Genomic DNA, 13,762 nt, shown 5'->3' on the forward strand with positions numbered 1-13,762 from the left:
CTCGGGCCAGATGTGGTAGCTGAGGACCATGATCCCCCTCACCCAGGGCTATGAAGTTTCTTTATTTAAAGGCCTACAAAACAAAGTTTTTTTTATTACTATAGTCTGGCCCTCCAACAGTCTGAGGGACAGTGAACTGGCCCCCTATTTAAAAAGTTTGAAGACCCCTGCCTTAGACTATAAATCCAAATATATTTCCCACTTGACACTTAGCTGTGTTGCAGCTAATGATTGCAAAAATAAGTTTTCTATGATTTTTAATGCAGAGAACATTTGAGAACCTCTGTCTTCTTCCAATTGATACAACTTTTAGTTAATCTTTTTTAAAGTTTTCCTCCTACTTACAAATTGTTATTAACAATAATTATTAATATTATTAATTAATAGCTTAATGATAATAACTATGTGACATTTACATAATGTTTTAATTTTACTAAGTGACTTCCTTTCAACAATTCTGTGAGGTTGATAATGCAAGTATCAGTATCCCTATTTTATAGATAATGAAAATAGAGTTTATGTAAGTAAAAAGTAAGGAAGGAAATAAACATTTATTAAGTATCTGCTATGTAGCAGGAATTGGTCTAAGTACTTTTCAAATATTATCTTATCTTGCTCTAATGACAAACCTGAGAAGCAGGTGCTATTATTTTTCCCATTTGAGAGATGAAGAAATTAAGACAAAAAGGGGTTAAATTACTTGCTTAGGATCACATATCTAGTAAATGAACTTAAGTTTTCCAGGCTTTAGTCACTTCTTTTCTTTCAGTTGTATTCAACTCTTTGTGATATCATTTAGGGTTTTCTTGGCAAAGATACTGGAGTGGTTCACCATTTCCTTCTCCAGTTAATTTTACAGATGAAGAAATTGAGGCAAATAGAGTTAAATGACTTGCCCAAGATCACACAACTAGTAACTCCCTGAAGCCAGATTTGAACCCCAAATGATGACTTTTCCCGACTCCAGCTTGGCACTTTCTCTGCTGTGCAACATCGTTGCTCTACTTCCCCCTAGAGAAGCTAATAAATACCAGAGCCTAAACTAAAAAGCAGGTCTCATGATACCAAATATACTACTCTTTCCATAATAAAAGCGATTTTTTTCTTGTAAGTAACCTCAGTAACTTAATAACTGAGGTTAATCGACCTGCCCAGAGTCACATAGCTGGATTTGAACTCAGATCTTCCCAACTTCAGGGCATTTGCACCATGTACTTTACTCCCCCTCTAAAGTTTAGGCAAAGAATCCTTTCATCTGAGTGGAACTGAAGTCCTTTAAGTACATAAGCTGAAAGGTATAATGTAGCAGCTCTTGAACCTGGCATGTTAGATCTTCCTGTACTAGAGTGCTTTCTTGGTTCTTTCTCACTCTTGCTTTTTGACGATATCATTATGAAGGAATGAAACATTCCTCATTATCATTCAGACAACTTGGTAAAAGTTCTTTTTAGTAGTGCTGTGCTACTGGAACTGATAAAACTGCAGGGATAAAATTTTGACAAAAGACATCATTTTCAACAGACCCGTTGTTAATAGAAACTACCCAAGTATTTCATCTCATAAATACCCTTTCATTTGTTATAAAGTCTATCCTTACATGCAGTACATTATTTTTTTAAAGTTATGATAGCATCACACAAAGACAGATTTAGAACAGCTCACTTAAAAGGTAAGCATTTGAAAACTAGAAGACATGGAGCATTGGTAAATAGATGTCAGACTCCAAAGTAGAGCTTGTTTGAAAGCATCCTGGGCTGTCTTAACTACTCAGCTCAAATATCTCGTTCTCTAGGAGCTTTTTCTTATTCTTCCCAGCTACGGGAACCTTCTCTTCTAAGATTACTTTTCATCTATTCTGTAAAGATCACATGTTGTTGTTGTTCACTTGTTTCAGTCATGGATGATTTTTAGTGACCCCAGTTGGGATTTTCTTGTCAAAGATACTGGAGTGGTTTGTCACTTCTTTCTGTAGCTCATTTTATAGATGAGAAAACTGAGGCAAACAAGATTAAATGATTTGCCCAGGATCACATTGTTAATAAATGTCTGAGGCCAGATTTGAATTCAGGAAGATGAGTCTTTCTGACTGTAGGTTCAACACTATTCACTACACCACCTAACTGCCCTAAGAAGATGTTCTAGTTTGATAAAGAGAGGCTGACCTTGTCTAGGAAGCAGGAACATGCTATTGTTTGCAGTTTCAGTTATGTCTGACTTTTTTGTGATTCCGTTTTGGATTTTCTTTGCAAAGACACTGGAGCTCATTTTATATTTGAGGAAATTGAAGTAAACAAGTTAAGTGATTTGCCACATAGCTAGTAAATGTTTGAGGTTGGATTTGAACTTCGGAAGATGAGTTTTCTTTATTCTAGGCCTGGCAACTCTATCCACTGAGCCATCTGATTCAGGTAGGTGGCTCAGTGGATAGATTGTGTGTGTGTGTGTGTATAATACATGCGCATATACACACATAAAGGTATATGAACACATATATACACATATATGTATGCATACATAATATGTATATATGTATATGTGTGTGTGTGTGTGTGTGTGTGTGTGTGTATATACATGTATACGTCCTCAGTGCTTACATAATGCTTGGCACATAGTGCTCAATAAATGCTTGAAGATTTCTTAGTTGGCTAGTTGGAACCAAATAAATATATTTTTATGTTCAGTGCTATTTTCTTTTTTTTTAATTTTTAAAACTTTTCATTTTCAAAACATATGCTTGGATAATTTGACAACAATGACCCTTGCATAGCCTTGTTTCAGATTTTTTCTCCTCTCCACCTCCTCCCCTAGATGACAAGTAATCCAATATATGTTAAACATGTTAAAATTTATGTTAAATCCAATATGTATAAATATATTTATACAATTCTCTTGCTCAGTGCTACATTCTTCAACAATGTCTATGGAATGTATATTTGTGAGATCTCAGATATAAGTTTTAAAATTTAACTTGTCACTACCATGATACTAGATAAACTGACTAGAAAGGTAACACTGTTAAAGGATCATATGACCAAATGATATCCCTGGGAAATGTTTTGTAGGGTTAACAAGGATAATTGAATGATGAGGTATCACAGATAATCCACAGAGAGAGCCCTTGATATCACCCTTTTCACATATATTACATTAATTTAATAGCTATAGCGTCTTCCTGCAGAAACATGCAAATTATTCCCTTTTTTGAATGATTGTTATCACTTATACTCTGTTGAATTATCAGATTATAAAGTTATCAAATTATCAATTATATAAAATGCCTTGTGAACTTGAAAGCAAGATATAAATGCTAGTTAATTATAGCAACAACAACAACAACAACAATAATATCTCTTTTTCATTTTCCCTCCTTCCATTCCTCTACTCCTTAACATATGCAAAGAATGTCATTTTTTTTCCCTTTAGAATAAAATAGGAACTTTTTGGTTTGTAATTTGAAGCTTTTTACAATCTGGCTACAACTTATCTTTCCAAGATAATTATGCAGTACTTCTCTCTCAGATACTCCGTGTTCTAGCTAAATAACCCCCTTTTGCTGTTCCTTGTACATGCCATTCCTTTTCCCATCTCTAAGGTTTTGTACAGTTTGTTTCTCATGCCTGGAGTGCTCTTCCTCCTCATATCAGCATCTTTAAAACCATGGCTCCTTTTAAGGCTCAACAAAAATGTCACCTCCTACAAGAGGATTTTTTTTTCAATTTCCTGAGTTATAAGTGCTCATCCGAATTTTTCTGTAATTATTTTTTATTTGTTTGCTTTTGTACATGTTCTTCTTCAGGAGAATGTCAGTTCCTTGAAGGCAGGTAGTGTTTAATTTTTGTGTTTGTATACTCAGCACTTCACACAGTGCTGGGATATGGTAGATGCTTAATAAAGCTTGAATTGAATTAAATATAAAATCACAGTCACTGAAGATTGTTCCTTTCTAACTATAATTTAGCAGTTGGGCTTACTTCTTAAGAAAATATTTGTGACCTAAAATTTGAAGCAAACCTTCCAAACTTAAAAACACATTCGTTTCTTCTCTTCCCCATGTATAGCTGTCAGAGAAAGGAGACATTCAGTAAACTACATGTCACTATCAGCTATTGATAGCCAGTGATTTGTCCTGAATCCAAAGGCTAAACCAAACCTCATGCTGCTGTATGTCAGATACAATTGGTCCAAAGTCAAAGTTTTACAGCTCAGACAGGGCACACTTTATCCTTCAGGCTGCTACTTAAGATAGCCATGACCCTGAGGAGAACCAGTCAACAAAACAGACAGACAAGAGGATGTGATTTGTATGCATCCCTGAGCTTGCTCCAATCACCCCTGACCCATAGGTCAGGCTGCAAATGACAGCAGAGTACATGCACCTGATCAGATGGCATCTTCTCATTATAAAGCTTGGGAAGAGGGGGCAGCTACTCTGTGTTTACCCATAGACCAAATGCAATCTATCCAGGAAATGAGGGAAAAATAGCAATTTAGTTCAACAGGAGGATGTGAGCGACATGTAAGTATGGCATGAAATTTCAAATCAACCTATTTACCCTGACACACTCAGTAGAGTGCATGGCATTTAGACAAAGTGCCCAAAATCAGGTTATCAAAAGAAAAGAGGGGGTTATTTAATCATAAAAAGTAACACACAATACTTTTGGAGATTCAACTTCACTAATAAATTCAAGGTGTTATTTTAAAATAATTTATCTAAGTTTACCTTTCTCTTAAGGACAGATTTCAGAAACAGAGATGTAGGTTCAAGAATTCGCAGTTCTAGGGGATCACCTAGAACAGTCCATCATGGGAGGCTGAAGGACTCTGTATTATATTAACAAAAAGAAAAAATGATTCCAAGGAGGATATTGTACTCAATTGAGATTTACTCATCTTTTTCCCTAAATTATCCTCCTTTCATACTTACTTATTACTGTAGAGGGCAACACTATCTTCCAAATCCTTCAGACTTACAAACAGACATCATCCTCAATTTCTCACTATTTCGCACCCCCTCTCCCATTTTCAGTCTAATGCCAATGCATGATGATTTTACCTTCCAAGATCTCTTGTACATGTACTTTCCTCTTTCCTCTGATACTGCCATCATTCTAGTGCACGCCTTCATCACCTCACATTAGAATTATTGTAATAGCCTATTGAAAGATTTTCCTGCCCTAAGTCTTTCCTTGCTCCAATCCAGCTTCCATTCAGTCACTAAAATGACGTATCTAATCATGTTATCCTCTACTCATTAAATTCCAGTAATTTCCCATTGCCTCCAAGATAAAATAAAAAACAAAAACAAAAACAAACCTCTCTATTTGACATTCAAAGTCTTCCATAACCAAGCTTCTTTCTCTCTTTCCATCTCCTTAAATCTTGCTCTCTAATACATATTCTTTGATGCAATTACAATGGTTTCCTGGCCTTTCTATAGACACTTTATTTCTTAGCTCTAGATATTTTTCTTCCTTTCTCTCATGCTTGAAAACCTTTCTGTCTACTATTATCATTAGCTTCCTTTAAGTCCCAACTAAAATCTTACATTCTATAGGAAGCCTTCCTTAACTCTTAACTCTAGTGCCTTCTCTATGTTAATTATTTCACATTCATCCTGCATATAGCTTCCTTTGTATGTATTTGTTTCCATGTTCTCTCCCTTATTAGATTGTAAATTCTTTGAGGGCACTTTGAGGAAACTGTCTTTTATCTTTTTTTGTCTCTGGCTCTTAGCACAATGCCTGGCACATAGTAGGTGCTTTATAAATGTTTATTGGATGATTTACCATGGTGAAAGTAGAAAAAACATCTATAATTTGTAATCTTAAATAAGAGAGATTATATTTTGTTTTATTAGAGGTAGTTCTGCTGGAGAACAAAGAAAAAGGAACTTTGGACCCATAGTTCCACTTCTACATTTTTATTTTAAAGATAGACAAGTTCCTCCACTAAAGTTCTACTCTTTTTCATAATTTTGGCACTTGAAAGCTATATGAGAGGAGATCATGTTCTGGCAAATTCTGCCAAACTTAAAATATTTAGAGCAGATATCTTTACTTGAGGTTCATAAACTTTTTTTTTAATGATAAAAACCCAACATTTATATAATGCTTATTCTGTTCCAGGTACTATCCTAAACAATTTACAATTATTATCTTACTTGATCCTTGTAAAAAAAAAAACCCTGGGAAGTAGGTTAAAATTTCCCCATTTTACAGATAAGCAACATAATGCAAAATGATTTGCCCAAGATATAAAGTTAGTTGGTGACTGAAACTGGATTTGAAATGAAATCTTTCTGAATCTAGGTCTAGCATTCAATCTACTGAGCTACCAATCAATATGATTAGTTTCTTTGTTATTCTATTTATCTTATTTTATGTGTTTAAAAAAGTTACTCTGATAAAAGCCCATTAGGTTTTTACCATACTGTAAAAGGGGACCACAATGCAAGAAAGATTAAAATCTCCTTGTTTTAGAGAATGAACTTTTTGATGGGTTACGCACTAAAAGTCTGAAAGATTAAGTCTAAAGATTGTTGTAAGTTTAAAGAGATTCATACTCAAGTTAGCTGCAGAATAGTAATGTTTTTGGCCATGACCACATTGGAACATTATCCCCTAGGTTTCAGGAGGGCTATTTTATACAGCAATGAGTAGAGTACCTACATTTCTGAAGCTGCAGATTCTAGAAATATTCATCAAAAGACCTGCTAGAAAACAGCTCATTGTTCTAAGCATTTCAAAGTACTGTGGATCAAATTCACAGTGCAGACCAAGTCTGTCTGTGATTTCACTGGTACAGAGGAACTTCCTCTACCAATATAGATCAGTCCCCAAACTTTTTTTTTTCAATTTATATTTTTCAAGAATTGCCTCACATAGTTTCCTTAGGGTAAATTACTTGACAAGCTTCATGCAGCTAGTTTGTGACAGTGATAGGACTACAGCCCAGGTTGTCCTTTTTCTGAGATTCTCTCTATCTACTACTCCTTTCACATGTACTTCTCACCTCCTGCTTCCTAAAAAGTAAGAACTGAAAAAAAAATACCACTCACTTCATAGGATTGCTTAGAGAAGAGTATTTAGGTGTTATATAAATGTTGGTTATCAGCCAAGAGTGCACCAGAGCCAGCTCAAACTGACTCAAAAGAGCAGATTGTTAAATTTTCAGTGTGAATATTTACACCTCAAAAATCAGCAAATGCTACAAATCAGAATTTAATTTGTTATTTTGTTGATCATCTAGATTTGGTCAAATGATGGAAAAATGTTAATAATGCTGATTAAGTTTAAAAGTATATCAGACATACATTTTTTTCTTGGAAAGTTGGTTGTTAAATGTTTACTTACATACCCCTCATAATCTCTATTATTATTATCAAGAATACAAAAGCTGATAGAGGGGCTGCATAATGAAATGATAAATCCTGCCCTTGGAATTATAAAATGAAAATTCAAGCCCTGAAACTGCCATTTACAGGATGATCATAATTATGGTTCTTCAGTTTTCTTTATTGTAAAATGGTGGTCATAATATTCTCACCACATACCTCACAGATCTATTGTGGCGATCAATGAAACAATGTTTGTAAAGTGCTTTGGTCTCTATATATCACTATGTAAATATGAGCTTTTATTGATCTTGTCCTTTGACATCAAGATTATAAAAGAGTCACTCAGTGTGTGTTTCATCACTGAAATGTCTTGATCATACAAGTGTGTTGAGATGCTGGGAAAAATCAGGCAAGCATGGTCCTTGCCCTCAGAAGGAACTTGTGGTATAAAATATTCATTGGTGTCTGATATATTTCTCAGCAGCAGCAGAGAGGTGCCAGTTTGGGTAAGCCATACAACTGACATTTATTAAACACCTGGTATTTGTTAAGGACTGCTAAATTTGTGCTCCTTACTATTCTCTTGGTTTCCTACCTCCCCCCACTTTGCTCCCCATAGAATTGATGTAGCTCTATTAGAGTGGGAACAAGGAGCCTGGAGACTTGTATTACATTATAATTTTAGTTCTCTGAAAAGCTCTTTCAAATCAGCACCAAAAAAAAGTTCTTTAGTTCTATTGAAGAGCTCTGAACATTTATACAAAGGTAGATGTGTATGAGATTATAGAGTATACATACATACATGCACATATATATGTATATACACATACTATATATATGTATATACACACATATACACATGCACATATATATATATATATATGTATATATATATACATATATGCATGCATGTATTTATATGGAACAAAATGGTAAGGAACACAAATTTTGCAGTCCTGCAAAGGTGCTTAATAAATGACTTACCCAAATTGGTATCTTTCTGCTGTTGCTGAGAAGTAGATGAAACACAATGAATATTCACAAGTACCCTTTAAGATTTGAAAGGGGCTTTCTACCTAATTTTATATGTGTATATATGTATGTAGCATATATGCATACACATGTGCATTTATTTTTACATTTGTGTGTATCAACAATACATGTATATATGTATATGTGTATATTTAAATGTATATACAGATACAAACATATATATGGTTGATAGGTATGTGAGTGTGGGTGTGGTATACATGTAATTTTTTGCCAAAAGAATATAAACCCTTTGAAGGCAGGAGCTGTTTTATTTTTGTCTTTATATTCTGGGGTCCACATAGTAGGGGCTTATTGATAAAAAAAAAAATGATTGACTAGTGACCTGAAGGTCCCAAAAGATTTGAGTCATTCAACATATAAGTAAGAGGAGTGAACCTATGTCACTGCTTACTTTTCATAGTTTCAAAGGATAGGCGGAGGAAGGAGTAGGTATATTGCCAGTGTCTGAACAGTACAATAATGCAGGCAAATAGTGAGGAAGAAGATGCTATTCAGTTGTTACTTTGAGATCTTTTATATGTGTGTCTATGTATACATATATAAATATATATTTCTATGAATGTATCCATGTTATTAACATATGTACCTAAGTATACAGACACACATACATAAATGCGCGCGTGTGCGCGTGTGTGTGTGTGTGTGTGTAATTAGCCCATGAATTCCATCATTCCCACCAAACCAAGTGGTGAGGTTGTTCCTCCTTTATTCAGGTTACCTCTTATATTTTCTTTTCTTTATCAAGATTGCCCTCAACCTTCATATGTCAAAAGATTTTGGAGTGGTAGTATATTCTGACTTGCCACAAGTCTGTCAATCTAATGTTAAATGTCAGTCCAGGAAGCAAGGTAAGTTAGTATTCAAAAAAAGATTTTTGATTATCTATATAGAATCCTATTTTGTTATCTGTTCAACCTATATACTGCTCTAGCAGTATGGTGCTTGAGAAAAGTGACCAAACTCCACATTGGGCAATTGCCAACTATGTGAAAGGTATTGGGATAGATATCAAATATATAAAGAAAAATAAAAGAAACACTTCCTCCCTTCAAGGAACTTACATTCTGCTAAATCAAGACAGATAACAGAATGTGGTGAACTTTGAAGCTTTGTTGCCACATGCCATCTAGCTATGTGCAAAGCTATAATGTTCTGATCAGCTTTTTGAAGGTCTTGGGACCAGCCTTTGTTTCAGCAGAGTAATCACCATGAGAATAGTTAGGGATAAAGTACAAAAATCTTTATTGTCTCCTTTACAGTCTGTCTCCTTCACCTGTGGCCTGGCTAGATTTCTGGAGGCCCTCTAGATGGGCCTTGGTCTCTGTGGAGGAAATGCAGGAGAGTTACCAAGAGGCTGATGTAGATGGAATGTCTCTTGTCCAGTCCTTGTTGGCTCTTATATACTCTATTATAATTACATCATTGTAGGTGTCAATCTTGTAGAATAGGTGTCAGTCTTGTAGAACTATTTAAGTACTAAGTACATGTAAAACTAGATAACCATTGTCTTATCAATTCCACTGAGTTAACACCTTGTTGTAGGACTAAATCAATCATACTGAGCCTTAAGTATATTTCTCCAAAGTTCCTGCACTTTACACAAAGCAAATAAAGTAAAAAGATTGGTAGCAGCATACATCATAACACCTGTACATTTAAATGTTAAATTCCAGAGAAGGAGTTTTTATCATTGAGATTTCCATTACATGTATTTCCATCTATTTTGCCTACTATAATACAGTTCAGTACCTAATATTGCAAAAGAGGTGGTGGCCAATTTTATTTTCTATAACCTTCCTTAGTGTCTTGTTTCACTATTCCATCACCATGAATTAAAAAAAAAATCTTTCCTTCCAACTCTTTCTTCTATCATCTTAAGTTCATTTTCTCCAGCTCTCTTTTCTTTTGCTCTCTGGGAATGAACAATGAATCCCTATTTCCTTATCACAAACTATCCAGTGCCTTCCAGGCTTCTCCTTTTCAGGCTCAACAACTTCAATTCTTTTCCCAGATCTTTTCCATTTGTTTAGTAGCTTTTTGCTACTCTCCTTTGGACTATCATCTTAGAATCTGATTGATGAGATGTACATTTGAGTATGCATATAACCTATATTAATAATTGGTAGGGTAGAAGTTGAAACATAGCTATGACTCTTGCCTTTTTATTGGAAGCAACTTTCCCAGAATGACTTAGGGGAAGAAAAGATGTTGCTTTTGCTTTCTTATAAAGGCAAAAATATTTTTTTTTCACATGAAAAATATTGAGTAAGATTTGTTGACCTAATTCTAAGTTATAGGAAATACAGAATTGGAGATATTTCTTAAGATATTCTAATAATTCCAAATAGATTAAGCCAGGAATTAGAGTTATAAGTGTGAAGTAAACATTATGTCAATTCAAAGCAAAATGTTTCAGAATGACAAATTTAGAATAGCTTAAACAAGTATACTTTCCCCACACACCCAGGAAAACATCTTCTTCTAAGTTTATAAGGCCAAATCATTGAAGAGCACTTGAAAAAGGAAGTCTTTTGAGAAGGATATGGTTGAGATAAAGGTTGATCTATTAAAAATGCCAAAAACTCATCTGTCATTTACTTACATTAAGTAAAAAAGAATAGGAAAAAGAAGCATAATTTTGAATGTTTCTTTATTTTAATTTTCAAGAGCTGAATTTTAAAAGTTGTAGATGCAGGGCAACTAGGTGGCACAGTGAAAAGAACATTAGGGCTACAATCTGGACGACCTGAGTTTAAATTTGACCAGAAATTTACTGGCTGTGTGACTGGGCAAGTCACTTAATTCTGTTTGCCTCAGTTTCCTCATCTGTAAAATGAACAGGAGAAGGAAGTAGCAAGCCACTTCAGTATCATTGCCAAGAAAACTCCAAATAGAGTCAGTCAGACATAAATGAAATGTCTAAACAACAATAAAGTGAATTAATTCTTTCAGTTTACCATTTACAGTTAGGTTCCAATTACATAATTAATCCAATGAAATAATCAGATTATTTGAATTTGGACTGCATATTTTCACTGAGCTAGAATTAATTACCATGTTTTATATGGTAATTTAATTTTTCTAATTACATGTAAAGATAATTTTCAACATTCATTTTTATAAGACTTTGACTTACAAAGTTTTTCTCTCTCTCTCCTTTATCGCCTCCTCCCAAAGACAGCAAGCAATCTGATATAGGTTATACATGTACACTGATTTTAAACACATTTCCATATTAATCACATTGTCAATGAAAAAATAGGGACAAAAAGAAACCCTTTTTGTAGTGGCAAGAAATTGGAAATTGAATGGATGTCCATCAGCTGGAAAATGGCTGAATAGATTATGATATATGAATGTTGTGGAATATTATTGTTCTATAGAAAACAATCAGCAGGATGAGTTCAGAAAGACTTACATGAATGCTCATGAATTTACATGAACTGATGCAAAGTGGAGTGAGCAGAACCAAGAGAAAATTGTATACAACAACAACAAGAATATGTGAGGATCAACTCTGATGGATTTGGCTCTTATCAGCAATGCGATGATTCAGGCCAATTCTCTTGGACTTGTAATGGAGAGAGCCATCTGCATCCAGAAGAAGGACTATGAGGACTAAATGTGGATCAAAAGGTAGTGTTTTCACCTTTTTTGTTGTTTTTTGCTCGCTTTTTGTTTTCTTTTTCATTTTTTTCCATTTTTGATCTGATTTATCTTTTGCAACATGATGAATATGTATAGAAGAATTGCACATGTTTAACATATATTGGATTGATTGATGAATGGGGGAGTGGCTAGAGGGAAGGGAAGGAGAAAAAGTTTGGAGTGCAGGGTTTTGAATATTGAAAACTATCTTTGCATATATTTTGAAAATAAAAAGTTATTATTAAAAAATCAGTACAAAAGGGAAAAAAACATGAGAAAGAAAAAAGCAAACAAAAATGGTGAAAATAGTATACTTCAATCCACATTCAATCTCCATATTTTTCTTTCTGGTTGCAGATAAGATTTTCTAACCCAAGTCTATTGGAATTGTCTTGGATCACCAAATTAATGAGAAGAGCTAAATCTGTCATAGTTGATCAACACATAATCTTGTTGCTACTGTGTATAATGTTTTCTTGGTTTTGCTTGCTTGTTTCAGTATCAGTTCATGTCAGTCTTTCCAGGCTTTTCTGAAATCAGTTCATCATTAGAACAATAATACTCTATTCCATTCACATAACAGTTTCCATTTTCAGCCATTTTCCAACTGATGGGCATTCATTCAATTTCCAGTTCCTTGATACTACAAAAGGGCTGCTACAAAGGTTTTTTGCATACGTGGGTACTTTCCCCCCTTTGTTTGATCTCTTTGTGGTACAGACCCAGTAGACACACTGCTGGATCAAAAGATATGCCCAACTTTTTAGCCCTTTGGGCATAGTTTCAAATTGCTCTGCAGAATAATTGGATCAGCGCACAACTCCATAAACAATGTATTAGTGTCTCAGTTTTCCCCCATCCCTTCCAACATTAATCATTATCTTTTCATGACATCTTAGCCAATCTGATAGGTATCTAGTGGTTACTTCAGACTTTTATTCAATTTTCATTTCTCTAGTTAATAGTGATTTAGAGTATTTTTTCATATGACTAGAAATGGCTTTAATGTCTTCATCTGAAAACATTGTTCATATCCTTTGACCATTTACCAATTGATACATCTGTATATAATAATTTTAAAATTATGACTTCATATAGTATAACTTCAAATAAAAAAACAATTTCAGAAAAATCAGTATAAATTCACTAAGTGGCACCTACTGCATATTTCACTCAACAGTTAAACATTTTAATATGTGATCTTGCTTGATATTAAAAAAAAATCTGTGGAATAAATGGTGTCAACTTTATAATCTTCATTTTTCAAATGTGGGAAGTAAGACTTAGAAAAGGTATAAGAAGGTACTTCTTAGGGAAATTCTGAAATTTATGTCAATTTGCCAAATAATATAGTCAATCATCCAGCATTTATTATATTTCCAATATATTACAGATAATTATGAGTTCTTTGAAAGTTAATCACAGGAGAGGCCAAGGTGGTCAACATCTGTAGTCCATGCTGCTGAGTTAGCTGAGGTCATTGCTTGAGCTTCAGATTTCTGAACTGCAGTGAACACAACCAAGTCTTGAAACCAAGTCTGGTACCAATGTAGAGAGCCCTTTGGAGTAGTGGTGGTGATGATAGTCTATTGCAGGCTCTCTACTGAGAGGTGAATTAATTTGCTGAGGTTATAAGTGAAGCAGGTCAAAGTTTCTTTGCTGATGAATATTAGTATCAGACTTACAAGTAGTTACTATCTTTCCAGCGAAGAAAGATAAGAT

The 13,762-nt window shown here is 34.3% G+C and overlaps 1 long non-coding RNA gene across 1 annotated transcript in view; it reads left to right on the top strand.

The window, feature by feature from the left end:
- The first annotated feature begins 11,996 nt into the window (after window positions 1-11,996).
- The window catches only part of LOC116423162, a 154,572-nt gene continuing 152,806 nt past the window's right edge, over window positions 11,997-13,762 (top strand). Inside the window, exon 1 of the long non-coding RNA XR_004233642.1 lies at window positions 11,997-12,028. This is a non-coding gene — a long non-coding RNA (uncharacterized LOC116423162). The remainder of the gene's footprint in view (window positions 12,029-13,762) is intronic.

This window comes from Sarcophilus harrisii, chromosome 4 (genome assembly GCF_902635505.1).
Source record: "Sarcophilus harrisii chromosome 4, mSarHar1.11, whole genome shotgun sequence".
Taxonomy (NCBI): domain Eukaryota; kingdom Metazoa; phylum Chordata; class Mammalia; order Dasyuromorphia; family Dasyuridae; genus Sarcophilus; species Sarcophilus harrisii.